This window comes from Carcharodon carcharias, chromosome 5 (genome assembly GCF_017639515.1).
Source record: "Carcharodon carcharias isolate sCarCar2 chromosome 5, sCarCar2.pri, whole genome shotgun sequence".
Taxonomy (NCBI): Eukaryota; Metazoa; Chordata; class Chondrichthyes; order Lamniformes; family Lamnidae; genus Carcharodon; species Carcharodon carcharias.
The window spans coordinates 24792619-24816810 of NC_054471.1; positions in this window are offsets into that span (position 1 = coordinate 24792619).

Sequence of the window (24192 nt, forward strand, 5' to 3'; positions counted from 1 at the left end):
AGGGAATCAAAGGTTTTGGGGAAAAGGCAGGAAAGTGGAGTTGAGGATTATCAGATCGGCCACCTCCTCAAAGAATTCTAATAAATTTGTCAGGCATGATTTCCCCTTCATGAAGCCATGCTGACTCTGCTTGATTAGATTATGTATTTCTAAATGCTCTGGTATTACATCCTTCATAGTAGGCGGCAACATTTTCCCAATGACAGATGTTAAGCTAACTGGCCTGTAGTTACCTGTTTTTGTCTCCCTCCCCTTTTGAATAAGGTTTTTACATTAGCAGTTTTCCAGACCTCTGGGACTTTTCCAGAATCTAAGGATTCTTGGAAGGTTACTACCAGTGCATCCACTATCTCTGTAGCTACTTCCTTTAATATCCTAGGATGCAGCCCATCAGGTCCAGGGGACTTATCAATATTTAGCCCTATTAGTTTCCCCAGTACTTTTTCTCTAGTGATAGTTATTGTATTTATTTCCTTCCTCCACCTTTTCCCCTTGATTATTTAGTATTTTTGGAATGCTATTAGTGTCTTCTACCATGAAGACTGATGCAAAGTATTTATTAAACTCCTCTGCCTTGTCCCAGTTCCCCATTATTATTTCCCCAGCCTCATTCTCTAAGGGGCCTTTGTTCACTTTGGTCTCTCTCTTCTTTATTATATATTTAAAGAAGCTCTTACTGTCCATTTTTATATTACTTGCTAGTTTACCCTCAAAGTTTATTTTCTCCCTTTTTTTGGTCATCTTTTTAGTTTTAAAACCTTCCTGATCCTCTGGCTTACCACTAATCTTTGCCACATTGTATGTTTTTTCTTTCAATTTAATACTATCCTTAAATTCCTTGATTAACCAAGGTTGGTTTATCCCCTTCCTAGAATCCTTCTTCCTCACTGGGATATATCTTTGTTGATAACTTGTTATGAATTATTTTCTTAAATGTCTGCCATTGTTCATCAACCGTTCTTTTCTGCTAAACTGCTTTCCCAGTCCACTCCAGCCAAATCTGCCCTCATTCCATTGTAATTACCCTTATTTAAGTTTAACACAGTTGTTTCTGACCCAAGTTTCTCACTCTCAAACTGAATGCTAAATTCCACCACGTTATTGTCACTGTTTTCTGGGGGATCTTTTACTCTGACTTCACATATTAAACTTTCCTTATTACACATTATCAGATCCAAAATAGCCTGATCCCTGGTTGGATCTACAACATATTGTTCTAGAAAACCATCCCAAATATATTCTATGAATTCTTGCTCATGGCTATCTCTGCCAATTTGATTTTCCCTATCGACATGAAGATTAAAGTCACCCATGATTAATGTACTGACTTTTTTACATGCCCTCATTATCTCCCGATTTATTCTCTGTCCTACAGCATAATGGCTGTTAGGGGGACTATAGACTACTCCCACCAGTGTCTTTTTCCCCTTGTTACTTCCTACCTCCACCCATATGGATTCTACATCTTCCGATCCAAGATCATTTCTTGCTTTTGTACTTATTCCAGCTCATACTAACAAAGCTACCCCACCACCCTTTCCTTCCTGCCTGTCCTTTCGAAAAGTCACATGCCCCTGAATATTTAGGTCCCAGCTTTGACCTCTTTGTAATCATGTCTCCGTAATGACTATAAGATCATACCTATTAGTCTCTATTTGTGCCATTCATTTATTTAATTTGTTCCAAATACTAGGTACATTTGAGTAAAGAGACATTAATTTTGCCTTTTCATCATTTTTTCCCCCTTTGACCCTATTTGCTGCTGTGTTTTCATGTTTGCCTAACCCTTCCTGTTAAACTCTGGATATCAATACTTAAATAGCTGCCCTACAATGCTAACTTTTGCTTTGATAGCCTACGCATCCCCTCTCCATCAACCTCCCCCCAACTATTTAGTTTAAAGCCATCTCTACAGCCCCAGTTATTCGATTCACAAGCACACTGCTTCCAGCATGGTTCATAAGAACAAAAGAACATAAGAACTAAAAGCAGGAGTAGGCAATTCAGCCCCTCGAGCCTGCCCCGCCATTGAATACGATCATGGCTGATCTCATTTCGGCCTCAACTCCAATTTCCCACCCTTTACCCATAATCTTTCAGCCCATTAATTATTAAAAATCTGTCTATCTCCTCCTTAAATTTATTCAGCATCCTGGCATCTACTGCACTGAGATAGTGAATTCCACAGATTCACTACTCTTTGAGAAAAGAAATTCCTCCTCATCTCTGATTTAAATCTACCATCCCTTAGCCTAAATCTATGGCCTCTCATTTTAGAATGCCCCAGAAAGGGGAAACATCCACTCCACATCTACTTTGTCAATCCCCGTTAGCATCTTATATACCTCAATTAGATCTTCTCTCGTCCTTCTAAACTCTAGCAAGTAAAGGCCTAAACTGCTGAATCTCTCCTCATAAGACAAGCCCCGCATCTCTAGAATCAATCTAGTGAACCTCCTCTGAACCGCCTCCAATTCAACTACATTCATGTGAAGCCCATCCCACTGGAACTGCTCCCTTCTACCCCAGTGCTGGTGCCAGTGCCCCATGAACCGAAACCCATCCCTGGTCTTAAATGGAAGATCCCTTAGTCCTAAACTGTGTCCCCTAGTTCTCGCCACCCCCACAAGTTAAAACATCCTCTCAGCATCCATCCTATCAAGTCCCCTCAGGTCTTATATGTTTCAACAAGATCACCTCTCATTCTTCTAAACTCAAATGGGTATAGGCCCAACCTGATCAACTTTTCCTAGCAAGATAAGTCTCTCACCCAAGGAAAATTCCAATAAGACTTGGGAAAGATGGTATTGCCTGTTATTGAAGAATCCTGCTTTTGACACCATGAAATAGGTGTCCTCATAGTCTAGAGTATGTTAACAGTAAGCTTTTATTAACAACTCATAACTATGTACATATTTACAGTAGAGAGTACTGGTATGCAGCTGACTCGAGTCTAGGTCTTTACCCTTCTTTGTCCATCTCTAGACTGACCCTGGCTCTGGGTCATGTGTCTCCTTACATCACTTTGTGGGCGGTACTGTACTGAGTTCCACATTAACCCTTTATGTACCAAACTCTTTTACTACACCACTCTCCAACTCTTTATCCCCTGGATATAGAGTTATTTTAGTTTAGTTCCAAGTCTTACATTGTTATGAGTCTTGTGCATTAACCTTATTGTTACAACTTTAATTCTATAGTAATATTATTGCTATTACAGTATTAACATTAACAGCATCAACAACATTCTCACTACCCCCATCTCCCCCTTTCAAGTCTTTAACGTTAGAAGTTCAGGCAGCCTGGAGGCTTTATAACCCTTCTGCCACTTGTTGGCCATTTTGTCGGGAGAGTGGTGGGCTCTGGTGTTGGTTGTTCTGGTTGTTGTCATGGAGTTTGGACTGGTGTTTGGTTATGGTTTCATCCGTTTCTTCCATTGCTTGATGTTAAACCACGTCTGTCTGGTTTGGCGGTGTATGGCTGTTGTTTGTCTTGACCATTGCTTGCAGGGTGGATGAAAATGGTATTTGTCTATTTGGAGGTGTTTATTCTTCTTCCTTTGCCAGTTAGGTTGTCTGGAGGCTCGCTGAGGTTGAGGAAGAGTGTTCCTCTGGCAAGAAGGAGATTGAGTAACATGCTCACCCCTGCCTTATGTTGCTGATGGTGAGCAACTGCTGCCAGGTTCCAGCATCCCTTGTGGTTTTGGCACCGCTGGCTGGAAGTTGCCATGTGTACACAATGGTTGGTGTGTCTACCAACTGTACCATCATCATTGTTGGAGGTAAAGGCTCCTCAGACTGTAGATCCTTCTCTGGTACCATTTCCATCAGAGGTGCAATGGTAATCTCGTGTGCAGGAGGTTGGTCTGACCATTGGGGACTTTCCAGGATCTGGAATGATGATGGACAAACTTGCGCCACATAAAGGGAAGAGAGATTACAGTGAGATCAGAGCCTAAGTACTCGTTAGTGTTTGATGACTCAGGACCATGCTGTTCTGGCAGTGGTCGTCTTGACATCTTCCACTGGCTGGAAAGATCAAGGGCTACACAGACATCCCTGGTCAAAAGAGAGAAAGGCTGATTGCGGATGACATCTATCAGCTCAAAGATTTATTCGTCACCTTACCTCAGTGGCTCAAGCATCATGCATGCTGAGGGCTGGGAGTCAGACTCCCCCTCCTCCATATAGCGGAGTGTCTGACATTCGAATCCAGCAACCTCGGAGCCATGTTCCTCCTCCGACAGGACTGTCACATTGGCACCTGAACCTTATTTAAAATGTGTTAAATTACCATTTACCGGGATATCCACATTTCAAAATGAAGAAACACTCGTGTTCCCCAAGAAGCATGGCTGTGCGTTTTCTGGGTCCTCAGTCTCGACCTCATGGCTGACCTTTGGTATGTCTGTGTGGTGCTGGAATTTTGACTCACTCACTTTACCCTAGTGTCCCTGTCTGTGGAATTGGAAGCATTGGCCAGCACTCGCAGGGCACTGATCTCCCCTGTGAGGGCACTTCACACCACAGTGCTGGCAAAGTCACTCTGCTGGGAGTTGCTTTCCCTGACTTGGGTGGTCCCTGCGTTTTTGTGACCTGATTTGGTGGACTGAGGGTTGGTTTCTGCCCCATGAAGTGTTCCCTGCCCTTAGGATGGTCCCATATTGCTCACATAGCTGACAGTCTAAATAGCTGGATTGCCTTGTCTAGAGTAAGACAGCCTCTAGCTTGCAGTTTGCAGGTTTTTTTCTGAAGTCAGCAGCAACGCTACATCTTAAACTCCTTCTCCTCCAAGGACTCCAACTGTGTGACTGGTATGGGCCATGGGTGAATGTAAAGAACATATTTTTATTTTTTGGACTGTGGCATTTAAGATTGGACTGCAGCTTTAAAAACTACCTTGGCTGCAGTTTAAAAGAGAAGTTCACTAGAGCAGGAAGAAGAAAATCTATAACGTTGCTATCCCCTGGAACAGTGTGTGCCAGGTTGGACAGAATGGTGCTGGAAAGGGGACCTGGTTTAAGAGGGAACTGCCTAGCGATGGCATTTTGATTGGCTCCTGACCAAGCGGCCAGGTTCTGTGTGAGGATAGTGCAGTAGATCAGCTCCTAGCCTGAAAAGAGGAAATACCTGAAATCTCTCTCTCCTGTGTTTTTGTAAGGCTCCAGTAATCCTGCCATAGTAGCTAGCTGGCTATTCCTCACATCACTGTATCCTGCTTTCTTTGAGAAACCCCTGTCGGGAGGAAAAGGGGAAAAATCACCAGTAGGGACATTAAAAGCAAGTTTCAGCCAGAGAACCACATACAGCAAATGCTGGGAGACCACCTCGTGTCAGCCAGAACAACCTGCAAGGAATTTGGAAGAAGGCAATCAAAGTCAATCCATCTAATCCTGAACTCCGCATTGGTGCTATTGAACTGTTTTATCTCACCCTTAAAATCCATGTTTTGTGTGTCTTATATATGTATGTGTGTGTGTGTGTGTGTGTGTGTATAGGAGTTAAAGAAGGGGTAGAGTTTAAGTTATAGAGTTAAAAGTTAGCAGTACATATTTCGTTCTTTTGCCAGACAATTACAGACAATTTGTTTAATAAACAGATATTTACTTGTTAAGTTTGCAACCCTGGTGTTTATATTCTGTTAACCTAAATTAAACAGTTAGGTAGAATCGGGACAATCTGGTTGTCTAATCAAACTTGTCACATTTGTCACAGCTGAGGGACCAGTGGGGCTTGATACTACAGTGCACTGTCCCCAGTGAGTGGTGACAGTGAATCCCAGTGGAGCTGGAAGTGTGGAATTGCAGTCCATTTCTGAAGATTTTAAAAAGTATGGGGACAGCTTTAATAGATTTCAGGCTTCCAAGAGGGCGTGGCCAGTTACTGCTGAACAAAGCATCTTCCGGCTCTTGCTGGTCTTTGGCAGGCTTTTCAAAATAGCGGTGGTGTGTTCCTGGCTGAAGAAAAAGCTATGCAATGGCGGCGTAGGTCAGCTGGCTGCTGACTTTATTCATTCAGCGGGATCATGTTACAAGTCAAGACTCTTGAAAAGGAACTGCTGGCTTTCTGTTTCCAAACTTGAACAGTTGCGAGGTACCAGCAATGGACTAAATCAATTATTAGTGATTTCTATTTTTGCCAGACTCGGGAGCCACATGTTGAGACTTGGAGTCTGGGACCAGGTTTAGTGGTGGGTTGTTTTCAAATGGCGCTTCTGACTGAATGACGTTCAAGGGGTTTCTCAGGACTAGCTGGCCTGGAATTTAAAAATTTGATCTCACACTGCAGGCTGCGAGCTCTGCTTGCTGAAGCTGGACTTCCAAATGGGATGCAGTGGAGTCTTCTGCTTGAGTAGAACTTCTATCTTTCTTGTTTGCTTCCAGGCTCTTCTGTCTCTGGAGCTTCTCATTTGTTTTTCTTCCTTTGGTGAGTTTTTGCAGCGTCCGCATCTTCAGTTAAAAATGTCCTTTTTCTTGGTTTCTCAGCATTCTTTGAGGATGAGGGTTTTAATCTGGACACTGCCACCATGAAGAATCCTGCTTCAGACACCGTGAAGTGGGCCACATAGTCCAGCGTATATTAACAGCAAGTCTTTGTTAACAATCATAACTATGTACATATTTACAGTAGAGGGAACAGGTATGGAGCTGACCCCATTCTTGGACTTTACCCAACTTTGTCCATCTCTGCTGACCCTGGCCATGGTTCATGTGTTTTCTTACATCACAGTGTAGGCGCTACTGTACTCAGTCTCACATTGACCCCTTATGTTCCAGAGCCTACTACTACAGCTATAAACCATCATCCAAAGTAAAAATTAATCACTTCTTCTCTGTCGCAACTTTCCTTCTCTCTCTCCACCCTATGGAGGTGGCTAATTGTTATTAATTCTCTGAACTTTCCCTGCTTGTTCTTTCGAATCTCTGTTTATATCATCCTACATACTTTTCATTCTCTTTGCTTTCTCACAGTGTCAAAATCAGGATTCACCTCACCCATCTCCAATGCCAACCCATTCTTCAAAAGCTATGGAGTTCCTTTAGGCTGCCATTCCTCAAACAAACTTTCAATACCTGTCACTTATTCATTCTCTGATCCAATTATTTCATCTTCTCTCGTGCTCTTTTCAACCCATTGGACTTTAGCTCTTCACTTCAGCTTCTCCATGAATGAAAACATTTATTGGCTGTTCATCCCACCTGCATGCTACCATTTCACCATCAGAGGTCGCTGCATCACACCAGTTAAAAGCACACAGTGAACTGCTGTTTTCAATTGCTCTATGTTAAAATTGGATAGAAGGGATAGGTTGCAAAGTATATTTGGCTTTACACTATTTGTCACTTATCTTCATCTTTCTTTCTTTAATGGCCCTGTTCCCTTATACACTGTAAGCCTCTCCAGTCCTGAATGCTTGGGACCAAGCCATTTCTGGATTTCAGAATGTTCTGGATTATAGAATGACATTATAGGACCTAACCCCAAGTGTATGAACTGGAAAATACGGTAGTTCTAAGTATTTACCTGAACCACATAAGAGTGATAAAATGTTATATTGCAGTAATACAAATGGTATTGCTGATTCAAATACTGTATCTTCAATGTTTCCACTCCCAGCTGTACTAAAGTGATGTTGTGAGTTACTTTTTTTTATTCATTTATAGGATGTGGGCTTCACTGGCTGGGCCAGCATTTATTGCCCATCCCTACTTGCTCTTGAGAAGGTGGTGGTGAGCTGCCTTCTTGAACCGCTGCAGTCCATATAGTGTAGATACACCCACAGTGCTATTAGGGAGGGAGTTCCAGGATTTAAACCCAGTGACAGTGAAGGAACGGCGATATATTTCCAAGTCAGGATGGTGAGTGATTTGGAGGGGAACTTGCAGGTGGTGGTGTTCCCATCTATCTGCTGCCCTTGTCCTTCTAGATGGTAGTGGTCATGGGTTTGGAAGGTGCTGTTGAGGGACCCTTGGTGAATTCCTGCAGTGCATGTTATAGATGGTACACACTGCTGCTACTGTGCGTCGGTGCTGGGGGGAGTGAATGTTTGTGGATGTGGTGCCAATCAAGTGGGCTGCTTTGTCCTGGACAGTGTCAAGCTTCTTGAGTATTGTAGGAGCTGCACTTATCCAGGCACGTGGGGAGTATTCCATCACACTCCTGACTTGTACCTTATAGATGGTGGACAGGCTTTGGCGAGTCAGGAGTTGGGTTACACGATTCCTAGCCTCTGACCTGCTCTTGTAGCTACAGTATTTATATGGCTAGTCCAGTTCAGGCTCTGGTCAATGATAATGATGTTGATAGTGGGGGATTCAGTGATGGTAATGCCATTGAACATCGAGGGGCGATGGTAGGATTCTCTCTTGTTGGAGATGGTCATTGCCTGGCACTTGTGTAGCATGAATGTTACTTGCCACTTGTCAGGCCAAGCCTGTATATTGTCCAGGTCTTGCTGCATTTGGACATGGGCTGCTTCAGTATCTGAGGAGTCGTGAATGGTGCTGAACATTGTGCAATCATCAGTGAACATCCCCACTTCTGACCTTATGATGGAAGGGAGGTCATTGATGAAGCAGCTGAAGATGGTTGAGCCAAGGACACTACCCTGAGGAACTCCTGCAGTGATGTCCTGGAGCTGAGATGACTGACCTCCAACAACCACATCCATCTTCCTTTGTGCTAGGTATGATGACTCCAACCAGTGGAGAGTTTTTCCCCTGATTCCTATTGACTCCAGTTTTGCTAGAGCTCCTTGATGCCACACTCAGTCAAATGCTGCCTTGATGTCAAGGGCAGTCACTCCCACCTTGCCTCACCTCTAGAGTTCTTTTGTCCATGTTCAAACCAAGGCTGTAATGAGGTCAGGAGCTGAGTGGCCCTGGCAGAACCCAAGTGGGCATCAGTGAGCAGGTTATTGCTAAGCAAGTGCTGCTTGATAGCACTGTTGATGACCCCTTCCATTACTTTACTGATGATTGAGAGTAGACTGATAATTGGCCAGGTTGGATTTGTCCTACTTTTTGTGTACAGGACATACCTGAGCAATTTTCCACATTGCCGGGTAGATGCCAATGTTGTAGCTGTACTGGAACAGCTTGGCTAGGGGTATGGCAATTCTGGAGCAAAGGTCTTCAGTACTGTGGCTGGAATATTGTCAGAGCCCATAGCCTTTGCAATATCCAGTGTCTTCAGCCGTTTCTTGTTATCATGTGGAGTGAATTGAATTGGCTGAAGACTGGCATCAGTGATGCTGGGGACCTCTGGAGGAGGCCGAGATGGATCATCCACTCGGCACTTCTGGCTGAAGATTGTAGCAAATGCTTGAGCCTTATCTTTTGCACTGATGTGCTGGGCTAGTCCATCATTGAGGATGGGGATATTTGTGGAGCCTCCTCCTCCAGTGAGTCATTTAATTGTCCACCACCATTCACAACTGGATGTGCAAGACTGCAGAGATTAGATCTGATCCATTGGTTGTGGGATCACTTAGCCCTGTCTATCACTTGCTGCTTATGCTGTTCGGCACACAAGTAGTCCTGTTTATAGCTTCACCAGGTTGACAACCTATTTTTAGTTATGCCTGCTGCTGCTCCTGGCATGCCCTCCTGCACTCTTCATTGACCCAGGGTTGATCCCCTGGCTTGATGGTAATGGTAGAGTGGGGGATATGCTGGGCCATGAGGTTCCAGATTGTGTTCGAGTACAATTCTGCTGCTGCTGATGACCCACAGCACCTCATGGATGCCCAGTCTTGAGTTGCGAGATCTGTTCAAAATCTATCCCATTTAGCACGGTGGTGCCACACAACACGATGGAGGGGATCCTCAATGTGAAGGCAGGACTTTGTCTCCACAATGACTGTGCAGTGGTCACTCCTGCCATGGACAGATGCATCTGCGGCAGACAGGTTGGTGAGGATGAGGTCAAGTATGCTTTTCCCTCTTGTTGGTTCTCTCACCACCTGCTGCAGACCCAGTCTAGCAGCTATGTCCTTTAGGACTAGGCCAGCTCAGTCAGTAATGGTTCTCTGAGCCACTCTTGATGATGGACATTGAAGTCCCCCACTCAGAGCACATTCTGCGCCCTTGCCACCCTCAGTGCTTCCTCCAAGTGGTGCTCAACATGGAGGAGCACTGATTCATCAGCTGAGGGAGGGTGGTACGTGGTAATCAGCAGGAGGTTTCCTTGCCCATGTTTGACCTGATACCACAAGAATTCATGTGGTCCGGAGTCAATGTTGAGGACTCCCAGGGCAACTCCCTCCTGACTGTATACCACTGAGCTGCCACCTCCGCTGGGTTTGTCCTGCCAGTGGGACAGGACATACCCAGGGATGGTGATGGTGGTGTCTGGGACATTATCTCTAAGATATGATTTTGTGAGGATGACTATGTCAGGCTGTTGCTCTCCCAATTTTTGCACAAACCCCCAGATGTTAGTAAGAAGGATTTTGCAGGGTCGACAGGGCTGAGTTTGCCGTTGTCGTTTCCGGTGCCTAGGTCAATGCCGGGTGGTCTGTCCGGTTTCATTCCTTTTTTGTGAGTTTGTAGCGGTTTGTTACAACTGAGTGGCTGCTAGGTCAGAGGGCATTTAAGAGTCAGCCACATTGCTGTGAGTCTGTAGTCACATGTAGGCCAGACCAGGTAAGGATGACAGATTTCCTCCCCTAAAGGACAATAGTGAACCAGATGGGTTTTTACAACAATCGACAATGGTTTCATGGTCATTATCAGAGTTTAAATTGCAGATTTTTATTGAATTCAAATTCCACCATCTACCATGGCGGGATTCGAACCCAGGACCCCAGAGCATTGCCCTCGGTCTCTGGATTACTCGTTACTGGGTCTGCTCAAAACACTTCAGAAAAATTGGTGTTTCAAAATAATAGATTTCCTGACTGGAGAGATTACAATGTATTTCCATCCTTAGACTGGGCAGATTTTTGCCACTCTGATGTCATGGTTAAAGGAAACAGATAGGGTAAATAGAGAGACGTTATTTCTATTGGCTGTGGAGTCTAAGACCAGAAGGAATAGCCCAAAAATTGGAGGCAGATCTTTCCGGAGTGGAGTTAGGAAACACGTGCACACACAAGAAGTTGGAAAAGTTTGGGACTCTCTCCCGCAAACAGCAGCCAATGTGAGGTCAACTGGTAATTTTAAACCTAAGCTTGATAGAATTTTGATGACGAAGGTAGTATGGGATACGTAGCAATGGAGTTAGGTCACAGATCAGCCATGATCTCATTGATTGTAATCATTATTCTAAGGTAGACCTCATCAGATTGATCCCTCTGCTTCCTCCTTAACCACCAAATAGAAACTGCCTGAAATCCATTGACGTGCCTGCCTGGGGAAAACATGCACAACTTCAAATTCTACCAACCCACTGCACTGAATTACTCCCAGGCACATTGTCTAGTTCCCCCCCATTCCACTTTTTCTGCACTATTCCCAGAGATACTGTGTACATCCCACCATTCCACTGGTTTTGTCTTATTCCCAGAGAAACTGACCATATCCCACCATTTCATTGTTCTGTATTATTGGTATAGGAGAGGTGGTGTGTCAGGGTAATGTCACTGGACTAGTAATCTGGAAACCCAGGCGAATACCCCACCACGGCCCCTCAGGGAACTTAAGTTCAACTAATAAAAATAATACTGGAATTGAAAGTTAGTCTCAGTATTGGCGACCACGAAACTATCATAAAAACCCATCTGGTTCACTGGTGTTCTTTACGGCAGGAAAGCTTACCCTGGTCTGGCCTACATGTGACTCCAGACCCACAGCAAGGTGGTTGTCACACACACGCAAACAGACACACACAGGCACACAGACAGACACACAGACACACCCACACCCACACACCCACACCCACACCCACACGCACGCACCCACACACACACACACACACACACACACGCACACACCCACACACCCACACCCACACCCACACGCACGCACACGCACCTACCCACACACACACACACAGGTATCTGAGATAAGAGGAGTTAGACACCAATAAAAAAAGGTAAAAGAATAAATGCTGTCTGTAGTAATTGTAAGTTAAACCATTTCTTACTGTTATGGGGATCATGTGACTGTACAGACGAATCAGCCTTAAGCATGGGGTATCTTAGGGGCTAAGCTTTTGAGCCTTAGTCTTGGAACAAGCATGTCACCTCACCAGGAGTCTGTAAATAAATTTTACTGTTTCTTACAAGAAACCAGCCCTGCATTTCAAGTTTATTACAGTGTCCTATGATTGTCCTTGAGGCATAGATTTTAAATGCTGTAGCTGGTTTGGGTGAGCTGGTTTCTTGGATGCAGTCAGATATAGAAGATGCTGCAATTATTATAAGATCTGGGTTCGCTGGTAGGTTTCTGATAGAGTTGACTTCTCGAACCAGGCGTCACACTTATTCCAAAATTGAGAGAGAGGAAGAGAGAAACCTTCAGCCTGCTTCCTCTGCTGAAGACTTTCTTGACACCACCTGTGTCACTTTCAATCTCTCTCTAGTGTCTGGGAAGCCTTGCTTGAAGTACTTCACCCACTGTGTATTTCCAGGAGGTTTTAGGTGTGTCTGTCTATAATGGCCATTGTTTCAATAACCAGCACTTTGCATTTTTAATTTTTCTTCCTTAGACATTTACAACTTTCAATGGGTGTCTGGATTATAGGAAATGTCTCTCACTTCACACTCCCATGAGGGCAAGTCAGAGCTAAGCGATTCCACGACCAACGGATCAGATCTAAGATCTGCAGCCCTTCCACATCCAATCATAAATTGTGGTGAACAATTAAACAACTCACTGGAGGAGGAGGCTCCACAAATATCCCCATCCTCAATGATGGACTAGCCCAGCACATCAGTGCAAAAGATAAGGCTCAAGCATTTGCTACAATCTTCAGCCAGAAGTGCCGAGTGGATGATCCATCTCGGCCTCCTCCAGAGGTCCCCAGCATCACTGATGCCAGTCTTCAGCCAATTCGATTCACTACACGTGATATCAAGAAACAGCTGAAGGCACTGGATACTGCAAAGGCTATGGGCTCAGACAATATTCAAGCAATAATACTTGTGTTCCAGAACTTGCCACACCCCTAACCAAGTTTTTCCAGTACAGCTACAACACTGTCATCTACCCGGCTATATGGAAAATTGCTCAGGTATGTCCTGTACACAAAAAGCAGGACAAATCCAACCCGGCCAATTGCTGCCCCATTAGTCTACTCTCGGTCATCAGTAAATTGATGGAAGGGGTCATCAACAGTGCTATCAAGTGGCACTTGCTTAGCAATAACCTGCTCACTGATGCCCACTTTGGGTTCTGCCAAGGTCACTCAGATCCTGACCTCATTACAGTCTTGGTTCAAACTTGGACACAAGAGCTGAACTCCCGAGGTGAGGTGAGAGTGTCTGCCCTTGACATCAAGGCAGCATTTGACCGAGTGTGGCATCAAGGAGCCCTAGCAAAACTGGAGTCAGTGGGAATCAGGGGGAAGCTTTCTGCTGGATGGAGTCAAATCTAGTACTAAGGAAGATGGTTGTGGTTGTTGGAGGTCAGTCATCTCAGTACCAGGACATCACTGCAGGAGTTCCTCATGGTAGTGTCCTCGGCCCAACCATCTTCAGCTGCTTCATCAATGACCTTCCTTCCATCAAAAGTTCAGAAGTGGGGATGTTCACTGATGATTGCACAATGTTCAGCACCATTCGTGACTCCTCATATACTGAAGCAGTCCATGTCCAAATGCAGCAAGACCTGGACAATATCCAGGCTTGGGTTGACAAGTGGCAAGTAACATTCGCGCCACAGAAGTGCCAGGCAATGACCAACTCCAACAAGAGGGAATGTAACCATCGTCCCTTAAAATTCAATGTCATTACTATCATTGAATCTTCCATTATCAACATCCTGGGGGTTACCATTGACCGGAAACTGAACTGGACCAGCCATGTAAATACTGTGGCTACAAGAGCAGGTCAGAGGCTGGGAATCCGGCAGTGAGTAACACATATGAACATACATATGAACAAACAAATTAGGAGAAGGAGGAGGCCATTCGGTCCCTCGAGCCTGCTCCACCATTCAATAAGATCATGGCTGACTGATTGTAACCTCAACGCCACATTCCTGCCTACCCCTGACAACCTTTCACCCCCTTGTGAATCAAGAATCTGTCTAGATCTGCCTTAAAATATTCAAAGATTCTGCTTCCAACACCTTTGAGGAAGAGAGTTCTAAAGACTCACAACCCACTGAGAGGAAAAATGTCACCTCATCTCTGTCTTAAATGAGCGACCCCTAATTTTTAAACAGTGATCCCTAGTTCTAGATTCTCCCATAACAGGAAACATCCTCTCCACATCCACCCTGTCAAGACCCCCCCAGGATGTTAAATGTTTCAATTAAGTCACCTTTTCCTCTTGCAAATTCCAGTGGATACAAGTCTAACCTGTCCAGCCTTTCCTCATAAGACAACCCACCCATTCCTGGTATTAGTCTGGTAAACCTCCTCTGAACTACTTCTAACTCATTTACATCTTTCTTTAAGTAAGAAGACCAATACTGTGCATAATACTCCAGATGTGGTCTAACCAGTGCCCTGTACAACTAAAGCATAACCTCCCTACTTTTGTAATCAATTCCCCTCACCATAAATTATAACATTCTATTAGCTTTCCTAACTACCTGCTGTACCTGCATACTAGCCTTTTGTAATTCATACACTAGGCCACCCAAATCCCTCTGTATCTCAGAGCTCTGCAATCTCTCACCATTTTGATAATAAGTTTCTTTTTTAATTCCTGCTTCCAAAATGAACGATTTCACATTTGCCCACATTATACTCCATTTGCCAGATCTTTGCCCACTCACTTAACCTATGTCACTTCCTAACCTCATGTCCTCTTCACAATTGACTTTCCTGCCTATCTTTGTGTCACCAGCAAATTCAGCCGCCATTCCTTCAGTCCCTTCATCTAAGTCATTTATATAAATTGTAAAAAGTTGAGGCCCCAGCACTGATCCCTGTGGCACACCACTCATCACATCCTGTCAACCAGAAAAATAACCATTTATGCCAACTCACTGCTTCCTGTTAACTAACCAATCATATATCCATGCTGATATATTACTCCCTACACCATGGGCTTTTACTTTCTGCAATAACCTTTGATGTAGCACTTTACCAAATGCCTTCTAGAAATCTAAACACAGTACATCCACCAGTTCCCCTTTATCCACACCAGATGTGACGCCTTCAAAGAACTCCAATAAATTGATTAAACATGATTTCCCTTTCACAAAACCATGTTGACTTTGCCTGATTGCCTTGAATTTTTCTAAGTGCCCTGCTATAACATATTTCATTATAGCTTCTAACATTTTCCTATGGCAGATGTTAGACGGACTGGCCTATAGTTTCCTGTTTTCTGTCTCCCTCACTTTTTGAATAAAGGAATAATATTTGCTATTTTCCAATCTAATGGAACCTTCCCTGAATCTAGGGAATTTTGGAAAATTAAAACCAGTGCATCAACTATCTCACTAGCCACTTCTTTCAAGACCTTAGGGTGGAGTCCATCCGACCTGGGGATTTGTCAGCCCACAGCCCCAATAATTTGCTCAACATCACTTCCCTGGAGATTGCAATTTTCCCGAGTTCCTCCCTCCCTTCCATCTCCTGATTTATAGTAATTTCCGGGATGTTACTTGTGCCCTCCATAGTGAAGGCCAAAGCAAAATTCCTGTTTAATTCATCGGTCATCTCCCTACTTTCCATTATCAATTCCCCAGACACACACTTTATAGGACCAATGCTCATTTTGTCAACTCTTTTTTATTTAAGTATCTATAAAAACTCTTACTATCCGTCTTTATATTACGAGCTAGCTTTCTTTCATACTCTAATTTTTCCCTCCTTGTTAATCCTTTTGTCATTTTCTGCTGTTCTTTATATTCTTTCCAATCTTCTGCCTGATTCACCTCCTGACTCCCCAAAGCCTGTCCGCCATCTACAAGGCACAAGTCAGGAGTGTGATGGAATGCTCTCCACTTGCCTGGATGAGTGCAGTTCCCACAACACTCAAGAAGCTTGACGCTATCCAGGACAAAGCAGCCCAATTGCTTGGCATCCCATCCGCAAACATCCACACCCTCCATCATCAATGAAAAGTGACAGCAGTGTGTATCATCTGTAAGACACATTGCAGAAGCTCACCGAGGCTCCTTATACAGCACCTTCCAAACCCACGACCATTGCCATCTAGAAGGACAAGGACAGCAGATAGATGGGAACACCAGCACCTGGAAATTCTCCTCCAAGTCACTCACCATCTTGACTTGGAAATATATCACCATTCCTTCACTGTCGCTGGGTCAAAATCCTGGAGCTCCCTTCTTAACATCACTGTGAGTGGTTCAAGAAGGCAGCTCACCACCACCTTCTCAAAGGCAATTAGAGATGGGCAATAAATGTTGGCCTAGCCACTGACACCCATATCCTGTAAAAATGAATTTAAAAAACTCACTCTCTTATCCTTGGTCTGGATTATCCTATTGGTTCTAACTGGGTCTCTTTAAGTTCTGGACAGCGCGTCTGCAATCACCTTCAATTTCCCTAAAATGTGGATGATTTTTAGGTGATATGGTTGGAGAAGTAAACATTGCATTCTGAGCTTTGAATTTCTCCACAAAGGTCAAAGAGTTGTGGTCACTGTGATCTCTCTATCCATGTCGGGCATATATCTCAAAGTATTTGAGAGCTATTAATAAACCTAGAGTTTCTTTTTCTACTGTGGAATATCATTTCTGATTTTTGTTCAGTTTATTGAAGAAGTATCTGTTTGGTCTCTTTATTCCTGATTCCTCCTCCTGATGGAGAACAGCCACTGCCCTGATCTGACTGGCTCTTGGCGGCCTGTCCATACTGGGTAAAGAATTGTGTTAATTTGCCCACCATTATTATGTCAGGTGTGGTTCTCAGGGGATTGGTCTCCAGGAAGCGGGCAGCTGCACCCATGCTGGTAAGGATATCCCCCTTTTGTTTTGGACAGGGGCCCTATACAGTTCACTAGCGTCTTGCTGAATGGTTCTCCAAAAGCCGGCGTCAGAGTTATAGGTGCGAGTTTTATTGCAGGCTGGGGTTTTCCCACAGCCTGGAAGGAGTGGCAGGCTCTGCAAAACCTTACTACATCCCTGAGGAGGTGTGGCCAGTAAAAATGCTGGCTAATGGGAGTTGGGTTCTTCATTTGCCAGCATTCCCACACATCAGAATTTCATGTGCCAGCCTTAATATTTTCCCCACAGTACCTCAGCGGCACCACTACCGAGTGGATCACTGTCCACTCCTTGTTTGCAGGTCCTTGAAGTGGGGGGGGTCTCCACTTCCACATCAGCACCTCATTTTTAATGTAGCGGCGTTCAGGGATTGCCTCTGCCTCAGCTTCAGTTTGGGCTGCCTGAGCTAACTTTTTTAACAATGGGCCGGCTTGCTGAGCCTCAACCAAGGAAGATCCACTTATTACCTCCTCAGTGTCCTCTAAACTCCCCAAAAAGAACTCAGATAACCATTCAGGGGGGGGGTCATCTGTCTGCAGTGCCATTTCAGCCACCTCTGACAGAGTTTTTCTGGCCATAGACGGGATTACCAGGCAGTCAGGGAAAACACCAGGCACTTTCTCCTGCAGCTGTTCTGTCTCCCTGACCTTGGTCGGCTTCTCTGAGACCACTGGGATTGCTACCACTTTTAATCCCACCAGGTCATTGCAGAGGAGCAGCTCAACTCTGTCCACAGGCAAACTGGGGACGACTCTCACGGTCACCGGACCTGACACGAGGTTGTGCTCCAGGTGCACCTGGTATAAGCGGATGGGCATGTACCCTCCTTCAATACCCTTTACCAACACCTTGGCACTTACTGCACTCTCTGGCGGAAAGGTCATGCCTCTTCCCAGCAGGAGAGGTTTGCTGGCCTTTGTATCCCTCAGTATCACAATAGGCTTACTCACCTTGCTCTGGGGAAATGTGGCTACTCTCCCTTTCTGATACAAAATCCTTGTAACTCTCAGGGATATTTTTAACTCATAAGCTGCACTCACAGTAGGTGTGTCTACAGGGCTTTGCTGCCACAGAGGCATAGCCTGGTCTGCTATGGTCCCTGTCTGACTCCCATTTTCTGTGCGGGGATTGTGTGCCCCATGGGTTTTTCCCATAACCCCCAACAATCAGCATGGAGATGGCCTGCCTTGTTAAAACACACAGGCCTGTGGCCTCACTCCTCTTCTCAGCACCATTCTCTCTAGCCTGAGGAGGGTTCCCTGTGTTTCCAGCCGTCCCTTCTCTCCCATGGGTGCTCAGTTTCCCATCGCTCTCCCACTTTCTATCATTTTCAGTTGGTTGGGGGTGACTAGGGAAGGGTTTCCTTTGGGATGAGGATTTGTGGACAAGCTCATAATTATCAGCTAGGCGGCTGCCTCTCTAGCCCCGTTACTCTCTGTTCCTCTGTATAAGTTCTTATTGGGAAGGGTATGGAGCTTTCGAACTCCTTGAGGAGAATTATCTCACAAATGTGGTAGGTGGCTTCAATTTTGAGCACCTGTACTCACTGGTCAAAAGTGAGTTGCTTAAGTCGTTCAAATTCCTGGTACGTTTGGTCAGGTCGTTTCCTGAGGGAATGGAATTTTGGACGGTACATCTCCAGCATTAACTGGCACTCACTTAAAACAGCCCTTTTTACTGCCTCATAGCTTGTTGCACCTTCTTCAGGCAAGAGGGCGTAAACTTTGTGATCTTTTGCTGTCAGCTTACTCTGCAATAGCAGGGATCAGTGATGGGCTGGTCACTTTAACAGCTGAGCTAACCTTTCGAAATAGATAAAGAAGACATCCACCTCTTCTTCAAACTTAGGGATTAAATGGGCAAACTGTAATACCTCAGGCCCTAAGTCTGAGCTAGGGGTGGTTCCCTCACAAGGGATGTCTTCAATGGGCAAAGTGGGATCCTTCCTTCTCAGCTCGAGCTGTTTTAATTTAAACTCCTTTTCCTTTTCTCTTTCCTGGAATTCTCTCTCGTCCTCCTGTTCCTGCCTCTCTCTCTTTCCTCAAATTCCAGTTCCAATTTCCACTGCACAAATCTTCATTTCTCTGCCGCTATTTATCTGTTTCAGTGTCCTCATTTTCCACCTCTAGATGTTTCGACACTCATTTTAAAATTTCCATTTTTCTGGCTTTCAGGCAAAATTCCACCTCTAAATGCCTAGCTACACCTTTTAATTCTTCCAAGGACAGTGCGCTTAACTTCTTGCCAGTTATCTCATCCTGATCCATGAAAGCATTGACATCGAATGTGGATATTTTAGCACTTTAGTATTGCAGGCTCAAGGAAACCTTCTGCAGTTTTTAAATTGCTTTTGAAGCAACAATTTACTTTCCCCACTCCAATTCTTTCACCAGTCTGTGAGAACGATCCCAGACATGGGCCCCCCGATTTTTGTTATGACCAGGTGAGAATGGGTGAACTGGTTTCACACTATTCAAACCCCTGGATGGTCACAACAAAAGTTTAAGTTTCTTTTTCATGAGGAAATGCCTTTTCCAAAAGAATGTATTTAACTATTGAAGCTGTGAGCAATAAGGAACCAATCAAACAAGGTTTCCTTGAGTCAAAGAAAGAGCAAATTTATTAACTGCTAAACCAGAGAAAAATAATAAAAATACAACGTCAAACATTCGGCCCTCGTGCAGTCATTACACACACACACACACACACACACACACACACACACACACACACACACACACACACACACACACACACACACACACACACACACACACACCCTGAAACACATACAAACACACACACACACAGATACACACACACACCCACACCCTGAAACACATACAAACACACACACACACACACAGATACACACACACACCCCAATACACACACACACACACACCCCAATACACATACACACACACATACACACACACACAGATACACACACACACCCACACCTCAAAACACATACAAACGCACACACACACACACACACACACACAAATACAGAAATAAGGGGAGTTAGAGTCCAATAGAAAAAGGTAAAAAAATATACAGTTAAGTGCCCTTTGAATGTCCTTGAGGCATAGATTTTAAAACCTGTGGCTGGGCAGGTTAGCTAGTTTCTTGGATGCAGTCAAATGTGGAAGATATTGCAATTATTAAGAGACCTTGGTTTGCTAGTAGGTTTCTGTTAGAGTTGGCTTCTTGATCCAGTCATTACAATTATTCCAAAAGAGAGAAGGGGAGAGAGAGCAGCCTTCAGTCTGTTTCCTCTGCTGAAGACTTTCTTGACACCACCTATGTTGCGTACAATCTCTCTCCAGTGGCTGGGCAGCCTTGCCTTGAAATCCTTCACCCATTGTGTATTTCCAAGAGGTTTTGGGTGTGTCTGTCTATGGCAACTATTGTTTCAATAACCAGCGCTTTGCATTTTAAATGTCTCTTCCTTAGTCAGTTACGAATTTCGATGGGTGTCCGGATTATAGGAAATGTCTCTCTCTTCACACTCCCATGAGGGTGAGTTGTTTGTTTCTCACCATCACCCTGGAACGTGGCCTTGCATTTTTAAGCAGTTTGCTCTGTCTCAGTTCAAATTGCAAAATTTCCAGTCAGCTAAAAGTTGAAAAATCATATGTTCAAAATTAAAGGGGCATAGAATGGTACCACCAGACCCTAAAAACATTGATCGAGGCATACTGCCATGAGTACCCCCATGACTGGGATAAAGGACTAGGTTTTTTTCTATTCGCAACCAGGGACTCACTCAATGAGTCCATCGGTTTTACACAATTTGAATTGGTCCATGGACAGCAAGTGGGGGGTCCTCTGAAACTAAGGAGAGATTTTTAGAACAGGAGGAGGAAGTCTCCATGTTAGACTACATAATCATGTTCTGTGAGTGACTCATGAGAACTTGTGACGTGACTCGAGAACACTTAAAAATTTCCCAAACAGCTATGATAAAATCGGCAAACATGGCAGGGCCTGAAGCTTTCAGCCAGGTCACGGTTTAAAAATGAGGGGTTACCCATTTAAGACAGAGATGAGGAGAATTTTTTCTCTCAGAGGGTAGTGAGTCTTTGGAACCCTCTTCCTCAAAAGGCAGCGGAAGCAAAGTCTGGGAACACTTTTAAGGCAAAGGTGGTTAGATTTTTGATAAGCAAGGGGGTGAAAGATTATAAAGGGTTAGTGGAATGTGGAGTTGAGGTTACATTCAGATCAGCCATGATCTTATTAAATGGTGGAGCAGACTCGAGGGGCCGAATGGCCTACTCCTATTCCTAATTTGTATGTTCGTATAGCTTCATGACGTGGTAGACAGGCTTTGGGGAGTAAGGAGATGAATTAGTCACTGCAGAATTCCCAGCCTCTGACCTGCTCTTGTAGCCATATTATTGATATGGCTGGTCCAGTTCAGTTTCAGATCAATGGATTCTGTTCATCATCTCTTTTCTATTTGTGGGAGCTTGTTATGCCCAAATTACAAATGAGGAAAGTCATTCAGCCCATCTTAATTCATCTATCCAGAGATATCATAATGTACCTCACTTGCAGCTTCCAGTTGTTTCTTAAATCATTTTAGAGTTTTTGTCTTCACTGCTCTACCTGGGTTTTTCTTCCACACAATAAACTACTCTGGAAAATTCCTCTCAGGCCTTAGGCTGTCAGAAACCAGTCCAAGAGTTCAAATGTGTTTTCTCTAAAGACATCCACCTTCTTTATTCTAGAGGCTTGTTACTCAATTGGAAAAGAATGACTTTAACATCCAGTCTATTCCTATTTCTATATAGGTTAAACAATGGTGTGATTTTGTTTGAGTCCTTTCAAGGCATAAGGGTTGGAATTGGTCCCCTTTACCTGTGGCTGAGGGTGAATTGGGGGAGATGAGGCAGGAAGAAGAATGACCACAGCCTCTCTTACCTGGAGTTACCTCCAAACAGGAGGTGTCCTGAAAGGGGCCTAGATTACTCCCACCTCCTGAGGTGCAAATGCGATTTATGTCCTCTCCAGCTCCAGGAATTCTAGTTGCTGTGCCTCTGGTGAAGTGGCCACAGAGTTATTTCTTGGGGTGGCAATCTGTGATTTGATGTAAATACACCAAGAGCCAAGAATCTCACCAGGATACAAACAGGAGGACACCCATGCAAACTGAGGAATCAGGGGTTGAGGTCAGAATGTCTGGATGTTTTCTTTTTTCTAGAGGTTGATCAATTGGTGAACTTAGATTCTGGAGGAAGGTAACTCAGACAGAATCCTTATAGCACTTCAAGAAGTTGATGGGCAGGCTACTGGGGCATGAGGACAGTAAAAGTAAATTATCCTGGAAATAATGCATGGATCTGCAACCAGCGATCGCTGACGAGAAATTGGAACAGAGCCATTGCCAAAGGGCTCCTAAATTGGTTGTATATCTCAGAGGCGGAGGTAAGGCTGTTTGGTGCACAAGGGTTCAAGAAGTCAAGGGTGGGAGAGGCATGGGAGTTGGGAATGTATGGAGATTGTGGTCTTGGATATACTAACTTAAGCAGGAGGAGGCCATACAGCCCACTGGGCCTGCTCTGCTCAATTAGATCATGGCTGATCTATATCTTAACTCCATTTACCCACCTTAGATTCCTATCCCTTCATACACTTACCTATTATTGATCCCAGTCTTGAACATATGAACTGATCCCAAATATCTACAGCCTCTTTAGGGAGAGAATTCCAGATTTCTATTATCCTTTGTGTGAAAAAGTGCTTCCTCATCTCCTAAACTGCCTAGTCCTAATTTTAACATCCCCCACCAGACGATATAGTTTCTCTGCATTTCCCTTCAATCCTTTATACCAAAGTGGGAAAACTATGCCCCCCGGGAGCTCTCAGCCATGCCAGGGGGTCCAATGACTACAGGAAATAGTTTCAGCTAATTAAGTGGCTGGAGGCGTATGTTTCTCAAGGAGTGTAGGCACCATGTGAGAGAGGAGGAATGGATGTGGAGGAGTGCTGAGGGCAACACAATGTAAGTAACAATAATGTTTGACAGTCCATCCAGGATATGGTTGATGAAGAGCAGTCATGGTGATGGATTCAAATCTGTTTTTGAATTTTAGGATGCAAAGGTAGACTGGTGAAAGATAAGAGAAAGGCAGAGATGAAGAAGCTATTGAGGTCATGGTGCCAAACATTATAGAATATTCTCTATTTACCTGTGGACCTAGATCATGGAAAGAGGAATTTTACTCATTGGGATGTAGAAAGGGGAATATCTACCTGGTTAGGTGCCTTGCGCTGCTCTATTAGATCTCCTCATAATTGGCCTGACAGGAATCGGCTGAGGGTATGATTTCTCCAATATCCATTATAAGATGTCCTTCTACAATTCTTGTGTAGCTTCCAGTGTAACAGTATTTGATTCTGACCTGGCCTTTTAGTGGGTTTTATGGTTAATTTAGCACAGGGGCAGGTGTTTTTCAAGGAGTGCAGCTGCCCTGTGAGAGTTCAGAGTGCACGTGCAGCATTATTGAGACCAACACAATGAAAGCCAAGAAGGCACGAAACAGGGGGTGCATTAGGTTTCATTATTGTAGGGTATTGTTATGTGGTATGATTATCATAATAATTAAGGTTTTACATTTATTTGTACCAAAATTTACCTTTTTTTGATTTTGTTTCCTAAGCATTTATTAGTCTCCCATATAATTTCCATACCCAGATGTGACCCTCCAGCTGAAAAGTTTGCCCACCCCAATCTATATTCAAGGCAATAGCTTATGAACTGAAATCAAAGAGAAAGCAGGAATGGGATGGTGATAAAGCAGCTGCTAATCTCACTGACCTCCTTATGTTTCCTGCAAACATCCCTGGTGACACAACTGTGAAGTTGGTTAATCGATAAACTGCTGTGTGCAAATAAGTATTGATGAAGGGAATGAAGCCCCTGGACCAATCCCAATGGACAGTGATTCTGTTAAACTGGACTTCTCTGGAAATAATCAGCTCACGATCCCCAGATAAAAATAAACCAATCTCTTCCCTGTCAAGACTTTGTTTGTGACTCTGACCCTGGTGTCATTGCATTGGATTAAAGTAGCGAGACTGTAATATCATCGCACCGAAGGCATGACCTCTTG